The sequence below is a fragment of the Chelonia mydas genome, chromosome 2 (genome assembly GCF_015237465.2).
Source record: "Chelonia mydas isolate rCheMyd1 chromosome 2, rCheMyd1.pri.v2, whole genome shotgun sequence".
Classification (NCBI taxonomy): domain Eukaryota; kingdom Metazoa; phylum Chordata; order Testudines; family Cheloniidae; genus Chelonia; species Chelonia mydas.
Window position 1 is genome coordinate 33,171,487 of NC_057850.1, and position 18,973 is coordinate 33,190,459.

Consider the following 18,973-nt stretch of genomic DNA (forward strand, 5'->3'; position numbering starts at 1 on the left):
CCATTGCCAAGCATTTCAACCTCAAATGACCTCAGTCTCTGCAACCCCTCTTGCAACCTCATAGAGGGAGCTCTGAACTCTGGCTCAGGCAAGTTGACAGTTTTGCTGCCATCGAAGCGAGAACCTGTCTTTGGGTATGTCTGCACTGCAGCTGGTAGCACGCCACCCAGGCTCGTGCTAGTGCGCTAAACATAGCGGCATGGATGTTGTGTCTTGGGGGCAGCTCAGGCTCGCAAGCTCACCCAGCCTCCTGTGTCTGAGCTTGGGTGGCTACCCTGAGTCTCCACCAGAGCCGCAACATCCACACTGCTTTTTTTAGCTTGAGCAAACCTAGCATAAGTCTGTCTACCTGGGCTGGGAAACTCACTCCCAGCTGCAATGTAGACATAACTTTGTCATGGTGGCATGAAGAGCAAGCTACAAAGCTCACGAGATTGGATTTTTCCTGGTTTGGCTCTGGCTGGATATGCTACGAGAATACCAAAGTAACATTATGTCAGATCCAAGTGAAAGCAAGAAATACAGACACTCCCAATTTTTTTTTTTATTTGAGTTATAAATAATTTTCGTATCCCCCCCAGTCTCCCTTGAAAGCCACATCTTCAGTTTGGTTTGAGTACAGGGCAAAGGTTCAGGTCAGTTATTATTTTATCCAAACCAATAGTTTGCCCATCCTTAACAGAAGGATGACAAAGGGTTGGTGCTGAGGTGTTTTTGGACTGTAAGAAATAGCTGAAGAAATATGAGGCTTCTTCCTACTCCCACCTCTAAGAAACATCAGAACGTGATTAGATTAGATTTCTCTTGATCATTTCTTTAATACAGGATTGAGACATGAACGTATTCCCAGCATAGTCTCTGAAATACAATTGGATATTGAAGTCTGCACAACGTTAATCTTTTGGGTCAATAATGAGCAAAATTATCTTCTGACTTACATCCAAGATACCTACTAAGTTCAATTAAATTGTATGGGTGTATCCGAGAAAATAAATTGTCCTGTTATATTTTGCTGACTTGTCTTTCAATTTGTTCCTCAACAAAATAGCTTATCACATAGAGGATAGATATTCTTAGGTTGAAGTAATTCCCTCTCCCCCCGCATTCTGCGACTTTAGGAATATTATCATGACAGTTTGGCACAGGGGAGAGTAATGAAAAGTAAGCGAGCAAAGGAAGAAAATTAAAAGAATTGGGGTGGTGTGGGTTGTCACAAAGGTTTCATTGACACTCATTTGGAAGGGTTAGGTTACCCATGAGTGGATAAATCACAAGTGACTTATGCAGGTCAACCCAAAACTTTACGTCTGTGGTTTTTCTAACACTTCCAAAGTATACTGGAATTGTTCACTACAACGAGGACTATTTTTGCTTAGTATGGGTGCAAATTAATACTGAATGTATGGGAATATACACTAAGAGAGGTGGTGGGCATACGTCAACCCCTTAAATTTTGATTTCTTGGCTATTTTAAACTTTAATTTTAATTCTGAGGTATGGAATAAGAGCCTGTACAATTCCATTTTACAGAGTACTGTTTAAGATACAGGAGGGCAAATAAACCCTTTACAGTTTCAGATCCTTGTATACAGTATGTGTCTCTATAACCACAGCCTTTCATATGGCTTCCCAAGGTGATTTACAAAGAAAGAAGTAACTCAATAAGTGGAAGCCATTAGGAAAACAAAATTAAAGTCATGCTTTAAACACAGACATTGAATCAGCAAGCCAACCCTCCACAGGGGCAAACTGCAGAGTTGAGGGGCACAGCAGTTGAAGGTAGGCTATCCAAAGGAATTCATTTTGAAGGTTGGTGTTGACAGCACCCCAACAGTGCTGGAGCTTAGAGAACAAGCAAGCATATAATTCAATATTAAATCTGGAACATATATTAGGTTCAAATACAGACAATGTTAGTCAAGGTAAGACAGAGCCTGAAAACACCCACAAAGTAAAATGAAAAGATTCCAGTTGAAAACAAGATCAAAAGTAACAATATAAGTTTAAATATGGCATCACAGAGATGCAACAGGTCTCCGCTTAGTGAGATCAGTTATGCTGTGGCTTCTATTATTAACGTATTACGTATTGACAGTGTGCTCAATGCTGCACAAAACACAGAGGCAAAGTATTCATCTCTTCAATTTTAGAGGGATGTGGGCACAGGCACGCTCTTCCTCACTAGCACCCCTCTGCAGAAAGCCACCATAATCTAGGTGCAGGAGCTCCAGAGTTCCAGGCAGTATTATCTGCGGAACTAGCAGAGGCCTTTAAAAGGACAAGAGGTGAAGGCAGAGCCATCATCACAACCACATATGCACCAGATATCACCCACAAATAAGCTCTGGAGGAGCACAGTCATAGCAAGAGCTTTTCCCCATTGCTATTTCCACTGCAAAGAATGTATGGCCGTCAGCCATAATCTTCTCTCCCCAGGATAGCTCTGCCTTCCATGGACTGCACTGCAATTTAGCCCAGAGAGATGTGTGGTGCCTGACTCTTGGAACTTTCCACAAATCAATGGACACAGATAATAAAATAATGTAAAACAAAATTGGTGTTTGTCTGATAGCATGACCAAAGCTGGGTCTACCCGAATAATGTAGCAATTAAAGCTGCAGTTTTAAAAGTGGGGCAAGCTGGCAAGGAAACATTGTTTTTCAATGACAGGGGCCATAGTATTGTATTGGTTCTTCAAGTGACAGTGCTGACCTGTTGTGCTCTCCCCACCATCACATCAACTGCCAACCAAAAGTTTAAAGAGACAAGGTGGGTAAGGGGATATCTTTTATTGGACCAACTTCTGGTGGTAAAAGAGACAAGCTTTCAAGCCTCTTGTCCTGAAGAAGAGCTCTGTGTAGTTTGAAGGCTTGTCTCTCTTACCACCAGAAGTTGGTCCAATAAAAGATATTACCTCACCCATCTTGTCTCTCTAATATCCTGGGACCAACACACTTAAAACACCACTGCATTAGAGATTTTCCTCTCTAATGTAGTCTTCATATATCATCGAAGCCTTTGTACTTTCAAGCAGGATTACTTCCATGCTCATTATTTAGTGCTAAACTTGGAGACTGTCCTGAAGCTGTAATTAGGCTTTAGCTAGGTCGGAAGGTGGCTGTTTGCCTGTTGGGTTGTTCTGAGTACACATAACACCAGCTACCCATGTTGTCCCATGTGCACTACAAAGGGTGCCGATTATAAATCATTACATTCATAAATAGTCTGAGACCTGGTTTCCTAAGAAACTGCTTCTTCTTGTCAGCATATTTAAAAGTCCATAGGATAGTCCTGCTGTCACTTCACTATAAATGTCCACTTCTGAGTTGGATGTTTTTATATTTTTACTCAAAGACCCAAACACTAAAGTAAGACCTCAAGAATTCTCATAGAAAAAAACAATGATAGACAAGAGATGATGTTGAAGGTTGTCATCCATCACATCTTTTTCAGTCTCTCATGTTACCTTCACTTCCATGAAGGATTTTACATGGATTTTATGATGTAAACATAAAGTCATCTTCTCTTTTGGGGATATATTTTGCATTTTTTATTTGTTGGCATCAGCTAATAGTAATTTTACTTTCAATATCTGTTAAATCTATTGACTTCTCAAGTCTTGCTTTCACACTGTTTAGTGCATCTACAAATAATTCACAGTGAGCCAAAAACTATATAATCTTTGTTTTATATTAAAAATGAACTTTGGCTATGAATAAAGTTTGTAATATGAACCTCTTTGCTAACCTTTCTGAACATAAGCAAGATGCACATGTGATCCATAATAGATAAATCAGGTTTTCAATAGATTCTCTTATATGAGAAGATGTGTTAATAATATAAATTATACTTTAACTCCAAATCCCCAGCTCCCTCCATTTTCTTTGGCTCTTCTACATGATCTAAATAGAGGTGATAACGGTACTATAAATTTACAGCAAATCTTTGCCAATGCTTCTTACAGATCTTGATTTCTCATTCTGTTTTTCTTTTCTCCTTAAATTGTTGCAGGCGAGGATACATGCTGCTGTTAACCTTGCAGCTGAGAATCTTTTTTACTTTTTTAAAATCAACAAAGTTGACTTTATTAAATTTTCACTTGAGATACTAAAAATAATCACTCTTCCAATGTTCAGAAATTAAAATAGAAGACAGGAAGTGGAGGGTAAATCTCAGCTAATGAAGGGGGTAGGGGGAAAACTATAGGCATCAAACAGTGTTCACATCTGTATTTGTGATTCCTAACTCAAAGTCAGAGGGAATTAAGTCAGTATTTTGAATTCCACAGGAATGTACCATAAACTAGGACTCAAATAATACCAGGTAATCTATACCAATTTTTTCTACTGTGTTAATAGAAAATGGACACTGAGGCTTACATAACTAGCTCAAGAATACCAAAAGTGTCAAACATGGTTGCCAGATGAGGTGCTGAGTTTCAATGGGAGCTCTGTCAAGTTGGTCAAGGATTTCCAAGCTGAGCTTTAATAGAGAGCTGTTGTAAAACTCAGAGTCTTTTCTAGGGACCTATGACCCTAGAAGCCCCTCAGTACCACCTGGCAGAGGGCACTGGTTACTGTACCTTACATCAGTCCTGACACATGCATTGATTGCCCCAACACCCTGTTGACATGGTATTTATTTAAAAGGTGTCTTTTAATATATCATTTGAAAACTAATTACATGCTGGTGATTACTAGCACCATGAAATGTATGTAAAAATGCTGCATGTGAAATTATGGCACTCTCCAATAGTATGTTTTGGAGTCTGCAAACAGACTAAGGACTATCCTTCCAGACAAAGGGGTGAGACAGCCATTTCCCATGCAAATAGAGCAGGAAGAAGCCAGGGACATTTGCAGCAGAATTTGTAGGAGAAACATCTGTATTTGAAATCTCTGGGGGCACAAGGATTGACATGGTGTTGGCTCAGTGGAGGACACTGGGACTGAATCCTAACAGATCTTCATGCTTCTGACCACTAGGACAATGAACTTTGGAGGATATAAGAAACTACAAAGAGACTTGGGGTTATCCATCACCTGGGAGAACAAAAAAAGCCAGCACTTTGTAGCTCTGAAAGAGAGATCCTCCTGCTAAAACTAGTTGGAGAATGCTGACAACTTGGTGGGAGTACGAAAGGGAGCTAGACAAAGCTATATCTTGCTAGAATTAAATTTTAGACCATAGAGAGTGTGTTATTTTTGATTATATGTCTTTCATTCTTACTTGAAATCACTTAAATCTATGGTCTTTGTTAATAAACTTATTCTCAGTTTTACTAACAACCATCTCAGTGTGGTGTATTAAGGTGGAGTGTATAACTCCAGTCAAGCTAACAATCTCTTGCATGTACTGGCTCTTTGGAGGAGGCAGCAAACTTAGTGTCACCTCTATAAGTGTCCAGTAGGAGGGACTGGACACTACAGGGAGATGGTTTCAGGGAGACTCAGGATTGGAAGGGTTGTTGGGGTCACTGTGCAAGGAGTTGCTGGACTGCTGGAAGCTTAGGGTGAGACGTTTATGCTGCAGGCGTCCTGTTAGTGTCATGGTCTGAGACAAAGCTGCATAGCTTAAAGGCACACAAGGCTACAGGGCAGGCAGAGACAGAACCCCCCACTGGTTTGGGTGAACCCCCAACATGTCACAGGAGCACTGACATGAGATGCAGATGGCACCTTGAGAACTGAGGGCCCTTTCTTGTTGCACTGGAGATAGAAATAAGTGCTGAAATCCAAAATCTCTCTCTGTCTGTTTTGCACATTATTTTTATTCTGGTTATTCCATGCATGTGCTCGATCAAATGATGTAGTGGGCGAACTGTATCTCAGCTTTCTCGGGTCTGATTTACCAACGCTTCATCTGAGCCAACTTTGAGAGAGTCTTTTGATCACAGTATGTGTACGGGTAGTACCTCACTGTAACCTTGATCTTGCAAGGTGCTGAGCACTCTGGCCTTGATCCAGCAGAGCACTTAAACACATACTTAACTTTAAACTTGAGTAGTCTCACTGACTTCAGTAGAACGACTCACATGCTTAAAGCTACAGTAAGTGTTTTGTTGGATCAGAAAGGTCAGAACCTCACAGGATCAAGCTCTGTTTTCGGTAAGATTTTGCACAGAAATAAAAAGTAATCACACAAGAAGGACCTTAGTGTGAGATTTTCAAAAGCAACTGACTTAGGAAAATAAGTCCTGCAAAAAAATCAAATGACGTTTGTGCTTCTAAGTCCCGCAGGCATTTTTGAAATTCCCACCCTTCATTTATATCTATGACAGCATTAAGCTATTTAGTTCTTAAGTGGAAATAGTCCTTTAACCTCTAATGATAATAAAACATGAGTGCAGTTTTTACTGTAATTTGATAGATTTTAAATGTATTTCCTGCAAATGGAAGTTCCTGGTCCAATAGTATGGCCATAGGGGAAACAATGAACCTTTGATTCTTGAGATTCCTTTCTTATGCCAATTCCCAAAACCTGCATATTACAGTATATATAGAAATGTGTTAGTAGGGTGAAGAACATGGTTTTATTTTCACAGATAGTTGTCAAGTAACAGGCATGAAAAATACATGGAAACATGATACTTGACCTCAACAGTGGGCAGATCTCTTAAATCATCAATAATAGGCTATTTCCAGCAGAAAGATAATCAGGCACTTTTCCCCATACATGACATAAGCATTGACCTCCCATCTCATGTACCACTTCAACCTGAGCTGAATAAATATCTCCACTAGTAGGAAAAGCATAAGAAATTTAAGAGGTGAAGTTTTGGAAACAGGTTGAGATGGTCAAGGTGAAAAGCAGAGAGAAAAACAAAGGTCCTTTAACAGCAAGAAGCTGTGGGGTGATGAGCACCTCCTCCAAGATGCCAGCCATGCTCCACTTGAAGAGAACAGTTCTTTGCAGGATCAGGTCATAAATCTCAAGTTAAAATTAGAGACTGACCACAGCCACAGAGTGCAAATCTGAATCCAAACTTTTCCAGAGTTCAGTACACAGTAACCATGGATATCATCAACACAGACAATAGTCACACTTGTGTGTGCCAGTTAACAAACCAAGGGAAATGAGGATATTCATTCCAGAGGATTTTCCAAAAGCACCTAGAGGGATTTAGGAACACAAACCATATTGATTTTCATGGGAATTTCTGCTCCTAAATCTACCCTTATTTAGTTTCCTTAGTGTCACAAATGAGGAGAGGGAGGAGGGAAAAAGGGGATAAAGAAGATACCACACTGAAGCGGAAGTCCCAGTAGAAATTCTAAGGCTCAAAGGACAACACAAGTCTCAATGCCAGTTCTGCTATTCTCTAGGGTGCACCCTGCATTCCTCTCCCTTCCAGCTAATTGCATCCCTGTGTCAGACTGGGCAGTATCTAGCTCTAATTTACACAGCCCACATTAATTAATAAAGACCTTTTTAGGAGACAGTTATTTTATGTTGCCCATCAATCACGTCTCAAGCATTTTTGCTGCTCTGGCTTATTAATAAAAATAGTCAACTTTAATTAAAACATCCAAATAACATTCTCCTCTTAAAAACCTTAACTGCCTATTTTGAGAACAAAAAAATGAAAGACTTCTGCACCATAGGCCTGAGACATTCAGTTCAACAAGCACTGATTTAATACATTTAGAGAAGGGCCTTCTATAGAGGAAGCAAACTGTAATAGAAAGCTAAATAACATGTTTTTGAAAATGTGAATGCGGGCACCGAGGATGCCAAAATGTGCACAAACAATTACCACCTGTGGCTCAGTCTGGACAGAACGGGAGGGTAGGTCCGAGGAATTCCCTAAGAAAACTGAGAAGAGTCCTTCTGTGAGGTTTGAAAAATGACATATGCTGTTCTTTTGGGGTCAGCTTAAATCAAGACCATTTAATTTCTCATGTTTCTAGCTAACCTCCTGCGGGGTCCTTGGGCTCAGCGTGTGATTAAACAATTGAATTATTTAAGTCTGTCTACATTTATCCATATATATATGCACACACACGGCACACAGATGCCTTAAATGTATCAATCAATCAATAACACAGAAATCTGAGAACTGAGAAAATATGATCAACAAAATTTTTGTTCTTCTGCCATACACAGATTTCCGAGAGAAAACATTTGTGCCAAATGCTAATGCTGCTTAGAGTCTATTGCTTATGGAAGTTTATAATTTAAAACACATTTTTTAGGATTTCAGTTCAAATGTTTTCCCCAAAGTAATATTAGTATTTTCATAAATAGGACTGATAAGATGTTGTATAATGCCATTTCCAAGTTAAACCTACTTCTTTCTCACACAGTGCAACAATAATGATGTCATTTAGCCTACTTGGATAAAAGCAAATCACACTGTTACTATAATATAGCGGAGTGGCAAATGTAAACTCAAGAATCTTTTGTGCTATATTTTCCCTTAAGTGTCGTGTTGTTGGGATTTTGTTGTTTGAGGTTTTTTGGGACAGTAGACGTTCCATGAAAACAAATTTGAAGAGTTTGCTGAGCATAGGCTGCCAGTGGCACTTCTGCCACTGGAAAACTCGAGGACTTCCCCATTTAGAAAAATTAAAAATGAAAATGAAAAACACCAAATTTACCTTCCTCTTTGTTCTAGTCATCGATTCAGAACTGTTAAACTCACAGGACTTCCAATGCGCAGTTAGAGGATACTTTATCAGTGTTGTTTAGTTATTATTTCTATTGCAGTACTGCCTAGGGGCCCCAGTCCCATCATGCTAGGCATGGTACAAACACTTATCAAAAACACAATCCCATCCCTAAGGAGATGGCTATCTTCATGTAAGATAAAACCCAACTGGTTGATGCAATAGACAGGGACAGTACTTGTTTCCAAGCTTTGGCTGAAAACATGTGATTTTGTTCTAAAAAGAAAAAAAGCAAAATAGTCAAATGCTGTGCTCAGCAAAATGTGGTAATATCTTTCTTAGGATATGAACCAATATAACACAGTAGAAACTGTTATTTGTATTACAGTTGTGCTCAGAAGCTCCAGTCAGGATCAGGACACCATTGTTCTAGGCACTGTACAACCATTACAGTAAAAGACAATCTACGTCCCACAGATCTTACTGTCCAAATAGCAGCAAATATTGCAAGTATATGATTTACAACTGAAATCCTCTCTACCAATGCCCACCCTCCAAGAAGAAAAAGAAGCGTGGAAGAAAGACATATTTCAAAACTCAGTTTGCTTTCTTTAAAAATCACAAAAAAAGTAAAAAGGGATTACTATCTGGAAGTACTGGAAAGTGTATGAAAGACGTGAAACACCGAGTATTTGCTGAAGGCAGCTATCTTGGATGTGAAGTCATACTTTGCTATTATTAAAGTCTAATTTTCCTGGACAGTCAACCAGCACTAGCGGTGTTAAAACACCGTGCATCAGGTAGTTTTGGTTAAGCAGAAAAAATGAAGGGGCAGTTTTAAGCAGAATGTTTACGGTAGGGTGACAAATCTGTGTTATAGTAAAATGTTTCCCTGCTAGATCTGTGCCATAAAGATTCTTCTCAAGAAATAAGTCAGAGACATTTTCTAAACTTTACTGGCAAAACAAAGTTAAAATAAACACTGAGAACAATTAGTCGCTTAATACAAAACCAGTCTAACTAGATGAAATATAATCCCTAAGGGGTAAGATTACAGTTTAAAGTAAGCCCCTAATAAACGCTTCACATTTTTATGGCAACTAATTATTGGCAGTCTGCTCCAGAACAAAGCTCTCCGTGGCATCAGCAGCATTGCTTTGCTTATAACAGCAGCATGATCACATTAGTGTAGCATTGTTCTGATTCTGTGTAGCATTACATAACAGCCCTAACACAAGTCTGATTCGATTAGTGCTGTGTGCTTTTAGTGGCTTGGCCTTTCTTTAATTTAATGGCACTTCAATGGAAATGGTGGCAAGTTGTCCATTAAAAGGTGAACTGCACACATCTTTCATTGCAATTACTAAGGCCACGGTCCTGCAAAAGATGTTGCTCTAATATCCTTGGGACCACCATGGCTAGGCTATCACTACACTGTATGCTGCAAAGATATGCACGTGCTTAATATTAGGCATTGTGAGTGGTCACACTGAGTTCAGTGTGCCTATTCGCAGGGAATGTAAAGAGGACCAAAAATATTTCATAAGATTCTTACAAGGATATCCATGGATCCCCGGATCTTTAATTTTTAACATAATTTGTATAACATAAGAAGGGACAAAAGTGAGTACAATTGCAAGTTGCTCATATATTGAATCAGTGGTCAAAATTCAAGCACTTTTGTAGTTACATTAAAAATCACTGATTCAAGAAACAGGGATCCACCCCTTCTTCCATTAGGGAATGGCAATGGCAAAACTTACAATGACGTCAACAGCAGCAGGGTAGGGCCACTAGCATGCTGACTTACCCAGCTGCGTGTGGCTCAGTATAACCAAGCCTATGGTAGGAGAGGCAGTATTCTAGCTGCAGAACCTGCTCCGTGCCACAGGCATGCAGAATACCTCCAGTCATGTGGGAATGGCTGAAGCACCATCCATTGAGTGGGTGCAGCATTAACTCCTCATTTCCTTCCTTCTCCTTTTGGAAAGGCTCATGCAATTGTGGGCATTAGGTTTATGCAGCTCCTGCACTTCGGCAGAGGCAACGCCTGGGGAAGTCATGTGGGGTAATACTCCCCCGCCCATGGACTGAGCATGTTCAGAAACATCTGCGGAAGCCTCTGCCCTCAGTCTGCCCCCCTGCTATCAGCAGTACGGGTCACTTCTCCACTTCAGAGCACACTATTGTAATTTTGTTCTGCACCTGGGTCAGGGCCTCCTTGCACTCCCCATGCAGAGGCTTGGCTCAATCTGGCCCTTACCAGTTATGCACATTTCAGTAATTTAAATTATTGTCCACAGAAATCTGCTCGGATTTACACCTGCTTCTGCTCGATCTTGTATATTGCCAAGAAACCCGTCTTCACACCTGAAAACAATACAACTTGCCAAGGCTAATAACAGTAGTAAAACACGCCCATCATACCAACTCCCCCTCTGCCCAAAACTGCAGTTGTCTTTTATTCATCTCTCATTTTATAAAGAGCTCACAAGGCTCACATCTTCTGCATCCTTAATTCAATAAACTCAACCCACGTGGTGCTAATTCAATCATGTCTTGTATTTTGTAAGTTAATTGCTCATATGCTGCCACTTTACCATGTCTAAAAATCAGTCTGTTTGCTATGTCTGTCTTTCCATTTCCTAAATAGTAGTATAGTGAATATATAGTAGCTAGTTATTCCACTTACATCAGTTGGTGAAGAATTAATTCAGTTTTGCAGGTGTCCAAAATAATTTATGGTTAAATTCAAAGGTTTTTTTTTCCAAAGGATTTTTTAACACCATCATCATCTGCTTCGGTGATTTTTGTATAAAGTTTAAATATTATTCCACTGATCTGAAGGACACTGAACATTTAATCCTGTTTCTCAGCCCTCTTGACAGCAATGTATGCTATTAGTCCTAGCAGAAGATAATATATTTTTACTCCCAGTGTGGCACACTTGATCCTTTGAAATTCAGATACCAGATTTGGTGGATCCATTTGAGGATACTGAGTCAGACCATATATTAGCTGTCAGACCCTTTTGTTTGTACTTCAGCCAAACAGCACTTCCCAAATATACATAAATCTGGCACATCCTTAATATACCAGTTATTTCTTTTTGTTGCCCACTGAGCTTGAGTGTTGGTCCATTACTGGCCAGCAAATCAGTAACAGCATTAGTACATTACAGCAGCCCCACATACAGCATCAAAGAACCAGGGCTGGTGCAAATCACTGTTTCTCCACTGAATGCAATGAAGCAAGGCCAGTTTACATGAGCTAAGGATCTGGCCCATTCAGTGGAAAAATAAAGCTCCTAAAGGCTCATTCTCTGTGAAATGTAGGGCTAGTCTAAACTAGAAGTGCTACAGCACTGTTGTAGTGGGTCTGGTGAAGATGCTCTATGCCAACAAGAGAGGGTTCTCCCGTCAGCATAATAAACCACCTCCACAAAAGGCTGTAGCTGTAAGAAGCTGTCCACACCCGCGCTTAGGTCAGCGTAACTTATGTTGCTCGGGAGGGTGGCTTATTCACACCTCTGAGTGACATAAGTTATACCGATATAACCTACAGTGTAGACAAGCTCTTAGTCATTAAATAACAAGATCTTTACAGTAAAAAAAATTTATAGAATTAATGTAATTAATCAAGAGCTAGGCCTAACACTGCTAGACCTACTGCTGCTACTGATTTACAGAGCTAATGAGAAGGAAATGCTGAGATGAAAGGCTCTTCCGCTAATTGCGTATTTGTTCATGATGGAGACACTAGGGACGAATGCCTCATGATCTGTGCTTCTGAGGGCAACTGATAAATCAGATATAATCAGCACGGACACCTGATCTTCATTTATTGCCAAAAAGAATTCACTCAGCAGCAAGCGGATTTAATAGTCATGACAGAGAGGCTCAAAACCTCCAGTTCTGTGAAGGGAACCATTGGGACAGGCTCCGTATAGGCTCAGGGATCCACCAATGTAATATAAATGGATCGGGAATGAAGAGCACTGATTGAAACAGGATCTCCAAAAATTTCCCCATGTAACAGAGCTACAGTCATCATTAAGAATTCAGCATTTGCCAACCAGCACCAGACATATCTCCTATTCTACGTACAGGACAATATTTTAGATGCCTCTGTGCCTAATGGTGACTCTTCAAGTGGCGATTAGTATCACTCTACATGCAGATACCGCTTGGCTCCCAGCATTGGGAAAATAGAAGGGCACTGGGGGAGTGCTGGGCTGGGGCTGCCTTCAGCTCTAAAGGGGGCATCTCTGGGCAGAATGAGCCTAGCTCCCTCTTTTCTGTTCACCTGGACAGCTCTACTGAGGGAATGCTGCCTTCATCTAGTAAATGGGGGTAGCAAGGGGATCTCCCCCCCCCTTCCCCAAGGCCTCTAGAGAAAGCATTCCTTTCCCAGGTATAGTGACCCTGTAGAACCTCTGTTCAAGCAGTGCACCACCTCGCCCTCTCAAGCAGACCAGGCTTGTAAGAGAGATAATTGAACCCTTTTGTGCAGAGCTCTGAAAGTGGAACTGCATAGTATCAGTCCAATGCGTAATTTTACAGATGAGGCATAAAGGTGGGAGCAGATAGTTGCCGCTGTTGAACAATGGAAGGGTTGGTTAAATTGAATTGGAGATTTAACATGGAGATGGAGGACGCTTGCAGCCCGGGAAATTGCATGTTATTTCAAGCAACAGGAGCAGTGCAAAAGAGGCACAAAGCCAGAAGTTAGACAAACAAAAGTCACATTAAGGAGGGAAGATGTTCTTAGTCTTCCTCTTCTTCGTGTTCTATCTCTGTATGCTTTCACAACCAAACAAAATCTTTGAACCAGACTGGTCAAACTGGTCTCTCACACTACACGCACAAATTGTGCACATACAAATCAAAGAGTGCAGTTACTAACAGTTAGGTAGTTAGGCTGGCATACCTCTCAAGTGTACCTCATTTCAGCGCCAAAAGCCTGCATATTCCACATAAATGTGGTGTCCCTTCACTTTTATTGTTGAAAATTATTTACAGAAATAATAAAGAATCATATAACTAAGGTTATAGAAGTTTATTTGCTCTAAAATAATGAATCTTACTGCATTTTAAGTTTCTTGTATAACAGACATTTTTGAACCCCTTACTTTATTTTGGGTTTTGACTCACATTTCACATTAAGGTGTTCGAAGGTTGAGACACATAGGAGCACAATTATCCAAATGATGAAAAGTGTTAAATCTTCATGCCAAACATTAGAGTTCAGTGTGAAATTTAGGCCTTGAGAGTCCAACAAAATAACCAACCAAGGAAATTCAACATCAGTCTGCAATTCCCAGCCTATCCTCACTCTATTATACGTAGGACATCACATCATAAATTTATACAAAAATCACTCACTACTCCAAGAGACTTGAAACAACAGGGTGAGATTAGTACAGCCTTATCTCAGAGTTATCTTGCTTTTGTCATTTTTGGTTAGATCATTAATGCTATTTTTAAAATACCATTTTTAATATTATAACAAAGTTGGTCTCCTTTTAATGGAAAGTGAACACAAATTTTGTTCATGGTATTTATATTTTATTTCTGTTGCCATGATTGATTCACTTATTTTAATATATTGGTTTTAAATTTCTTGGAATGTTGATCAAGTTTTTAATCTAATTTGAAATGTATCCTTGCAGTGTTTTTATCCAAATCAGATTGTAGATAACATTTGCTCTTGCATTTGTCTTGACAATATGCACTCTTGTAGTTTAAAAAACAACAGCGCTGTGAGATATCTTCACTGTTATAAGCTAATTTTTAAAAAGTTTTGCAAACACAGATTTTACCTTTAACTTGGGACAGAACTGTTATGTCCTGGGATGAGACACTTTCTTGCCTCTCTCGGGGCAAATGCTAAGTATATCCCCCAGTCCATCCTAGAAAATAAAACTTAGCTTTTATATATGATGCAGGACATACTTAAACACTGACATTTTCCAATGAAACTGAACAACATGATGTTAAAATCTCTCTTCAATACAACTTCAGGGAGTGGCGTGTGTGCATGTGCACGCACGAGCACACATATGCACACTTGAATGACAGTTTACTTATTGCCTATAGCAATGAATAAGATTATGGCAAAAGATTCAAGCGGCAGCAAAAGAAAAAGTAATGAGATAGATTTGGGGTACCTAGATGCAGAGTACCAGGAGATGGTTCTGGAAACACAGTTCCACAGAAACAATAAGGCAGACAAGAAATAAATAGGTCCCTCTGAGCAAAGATGTATCTAAAAATTTGAGAAAGATTCCCACAATGCATCTGGACTCATGCCAGTGTAAGTCATACTAGGGTGGGGGATAAAGGGGAGTTTTTAATCCCTTCTGGTTGTTAGTCCACATAAGATGATAAATGTATTCAACAGCTGCCTGCTAGAGGAGATATCCTGTAAACTCAAGCCATAAGAATAGCTTGCTTTTAATTTTGTAGGTCTCAGGCCTAACTCCTCACTAAGCCTAAGCTGGGTAAAAGTAAATGTACAATTGTAAAACTTGGGTGCCAGTATTATAATGACCCTGCTTGGGCCAACAGCAGGGTTTAAACTCAGGACAGACAGCATTAAAGGCATGAGCATCAACTACTTGAGCTTATTAAGGGCTTGTCTACACTACAAAATTAGGTCGACTTAAGTTAGGTTGACCTACAGCCACCACAGTAATTGAATCGTCTGTTGGTGTCCACACTACCCTCCTTCTGCCAGTCATTTGCATCCTCACCAGGAGCACTTGCACCAACTGACGTGGGGCATTGTGGGGCACTGACAGCTGGAGTGTGGGACACTGACAGCTGGAGCGCCACAGCTCCAGGGCAGACAGCAGAAGCTACCAGAAGATAGCAGAAACCAGAGACCAAATGTGAAAGAATAGCAAGAAACTGACAAGAATGTCAATTTCACTGCTGATAAGCTCCCTGCTGTGAAACTGAGTCCTGCACTGGGCTCACAGCTAGAGCTCTCAGCCCTGGGGAGTGGGGTTCCTACTGTGAGCCCCGTGCCAGGTTCACAGCTTGGGTTATCAGCCCCGAGGCTGGTGGGGGGCAGGAGAGCTCCCACTGTGAGCCCCAAATCAGGCTGACATCTTGGGCGATCCTAATTCAAACCTTTTATAATTTGGCCAGATTTGGGCCATTTTTTAATGGGGATGGCAATCCTGACACAAAGCCCACCCTCTCCCAGATTTCAAGTCCCTATTTTGACTGAAATTTTTCAAAACATTCAGCCTGAGATGGATACCCCGCATGGAAAATTTAAGTCCAAATAGTTAAAACTTGACAAAATTATAAGCAACGGAAAACAGAGTCTTATGGGAAGTGTCAAGCATTTTTGATGATAGGCGGAGCTACCAGCCCTGCCTGTAAAACTATACAAACTGATGTAATCTGACCAGCTCATCTCTACTTGAAAAAAGTTTTTTTTAAAATGTCTTTGCTTCTAACTCTCCCCTATTTAAAGTCCTTCCACTTTTAAGGTATGGGAAGCTGAACCTGGATTTGGCCAAAAATGATTTACAATTCATAGTAACTTTAGCTGTTAAACATCTTGGATTGATTAAACTAAACCAGTAAGTAAAAGAATATTTTTGACGAATCCCAGGTATTTTAATATAGCACTACCTCTTAGGATAACTGGATCATGATGGGGAATGAATCAAAGATAAATGTTTTAAAATTAGAGCTAAATGGGTTTAAATTTGGTGACTTGGAAGTGGTGGTGATGGTTGCTCTTTGTCAGAATGGGTTAACAATTAACTAAGAGAGATATCACATCAGGCTGGCATGATCTACCTTTGATAAACCCATGTTTTGCATTTTATCCTATTGTTCATTGACCTCCAGACATTTATTATTCTTTCCTTCAAAATTTGTTCTAAAGCCTTGCATGCTATTGAGGTCAGGCTAAGAGTCTGTAGTTGCCTGTATCACTTTTCCCTCCCCTTTCTTAAATATAGTTATATTTGCTCTTCTCCAGTCATATGGTAAGCCCCCTCAAATTGATATATTTGTTAAAAATCCTTGCTACTGGACTTGCAATTCATGTACCACTTCTTTCAATATTCTGGATGGAGATAATCCAGTACCCCCAATTCGAGAGCATTAAAGGCTTTGATTTTTGCTATCACCTCAAATGAGTTAATTTCTATTTCAATACACTCACTCCCATTAGCCATCCTGCCTTTGCCCCCCCTCCCACCCCATTCTACATTATCATCCTTATTGAAGATTGAAGCAAAGTACCGATAGTCTCGCCCAACACCACACAGGAAGTCTGTGGCAGAGTCAACAATAGAACGCAGCACTTCTGAATTCTAGTGCTTAAGACATAGATCGTTGAATAAGAACATTCTTTCTCTTCTTGCAACCCTCTGCCTCATTCACTATCCATTCTGGGCACTGAATAAGACAAGAGTCTTGTAGAACAAATGAGTATATGATTATGTATTATGTACACACAAGGCAGGGAACTGAAATGAAGTGAACACTAAGGCTACGTCTACACTACACAGCTTTTAGCAACATGGCTATGTCGCTATGCCCATGCCGCTAAAAGTCCTGCAGTGTAGCCGCTGTTTGTCAGCTCTCCCGCCGACAAAAAACTTCCACCGTTTGTGTTGTCAGTCGGAGAGCGCTCCTGCTGACAACGCGCTGTTCACACTGGTGCTTGTCGCAGCAAAACTTTTGTCTTTAGGGGTGGAGGGATGTTAACACCTTGGAAAGACAAAAGTTTTATCGTTCAATTGCCAGTGTAGACACAGCCTCAGATGAGTAGCTGAGTTATTTTAGAGATCACAACCCCTAACAGCCACAGGTAAGAATAATTATCTTCATATCAAAATGCAAGTTTAAAAATCCAGGTAAATTTGGGACTTAGATACTTTTGAAAAATTTACCCATTACCTCTATCAAATAGTTGTACTCCAGAACTGATTTTAAGGCACTTATTTTCATACTTTACCAATCTGTGCCAAGGAAAATAATATTAAGAGTCAAGACTTGTCATGGCAAAAAATATAACTGGGTTCAAAAAAAATGTAAATAAGCTCATGGAGGATAGGTCCATCTATTAGCCGAGATGGTCAGGGTGCAACCCCATGCTCAGGGTGACTCTAACCCTCTATTTACCGAAGCCAGGAGAGGAAGATGGGGGTGGATCACTTCAACAGCCCTGTTCTGTACACTCCCCCTGAAGCTGTGGTACTGGCCACTGAATGAAGGCAGGATACTGTACCAAATGGACCATTGGTCTAACTCAGTATGGCAGTTTTTATGGTCTAAGAACCTGTCAAGCAAAAGCTTTTATTTACCATGCCCTCAAAAGTAGGGACAGCATTCACTTAATATTTTACTGTATAAGTTGGAAAAGTAAAGTATTTTTGGGTTGATGTATTAGAGCATTTTCCTGTCTAATATGGGAAACAGAGGAATGATCATCAAAACAGATTACCCCTCAGGCTAGTATATTTGGCTTTTCTAAAAAAAAGCCCACCACATCCTTCATCCTTAGGATGCATTTGGGTGTGTATAAAAAGCAAACACAGATGAATCAGATTAATAATACTGGAGCATGTCAGCATCAGATCATGTAAATATCAGAGCTTGCCAATGTTAGGCCACATTCAAAGTGAGAACATAAGGCTTACATTACGGCAACCATCCTCAGAACAGACACAAATCTAGGATGTGTCAAAAGTCTATTCAGCATCAGTTTTCATAAAGTACGCCATCCCATGATCAGAGAGTGCATCATCCCACGTCAGTATCACCAATGGAGATCAAAGGCATACCCCCTGGGAGAGAATCTTACCCAGCTCAGAATATGGCTTAATGTACATCATTTTTAAATCCTTCATGGAACTGTTCTTGTGTTAAACATTTCCTCACTTCCCAAAAGTCTAATTTCATATCCACAAGTTGAGATTGATTTTTGATGGAATAAAACTTTGTTTTTGAGCCTATGCCAATGTTTAGTGATGAGGGAGCTCATTGGGACAATTTTCAAATGTCACATCCTTCACTTTATACAATTTTATTTCTTGTCATTTAATGTATTTGAAAGCCAGAAAAAAACAAATGTCAGAAACACTGAAGTAACATCTAATCTACCCATCAAACTTCTTAAACCATCCCCATTATTGTGATATCTGGTAAAGTTTTGAGGGGGGAGTAGAGGTGATAAGGAATAAAATTACAAAATGAACCATTGATTTTTTTTCCAATTCTCTGAATATTTTTCAAAATATTTTCCAATTTGAATATTTTTCAAAATATCTTTACTACCATTTCAATGTAAATGAAAATATGTTCATTTAAAACCAAACAAAATGAAAACAA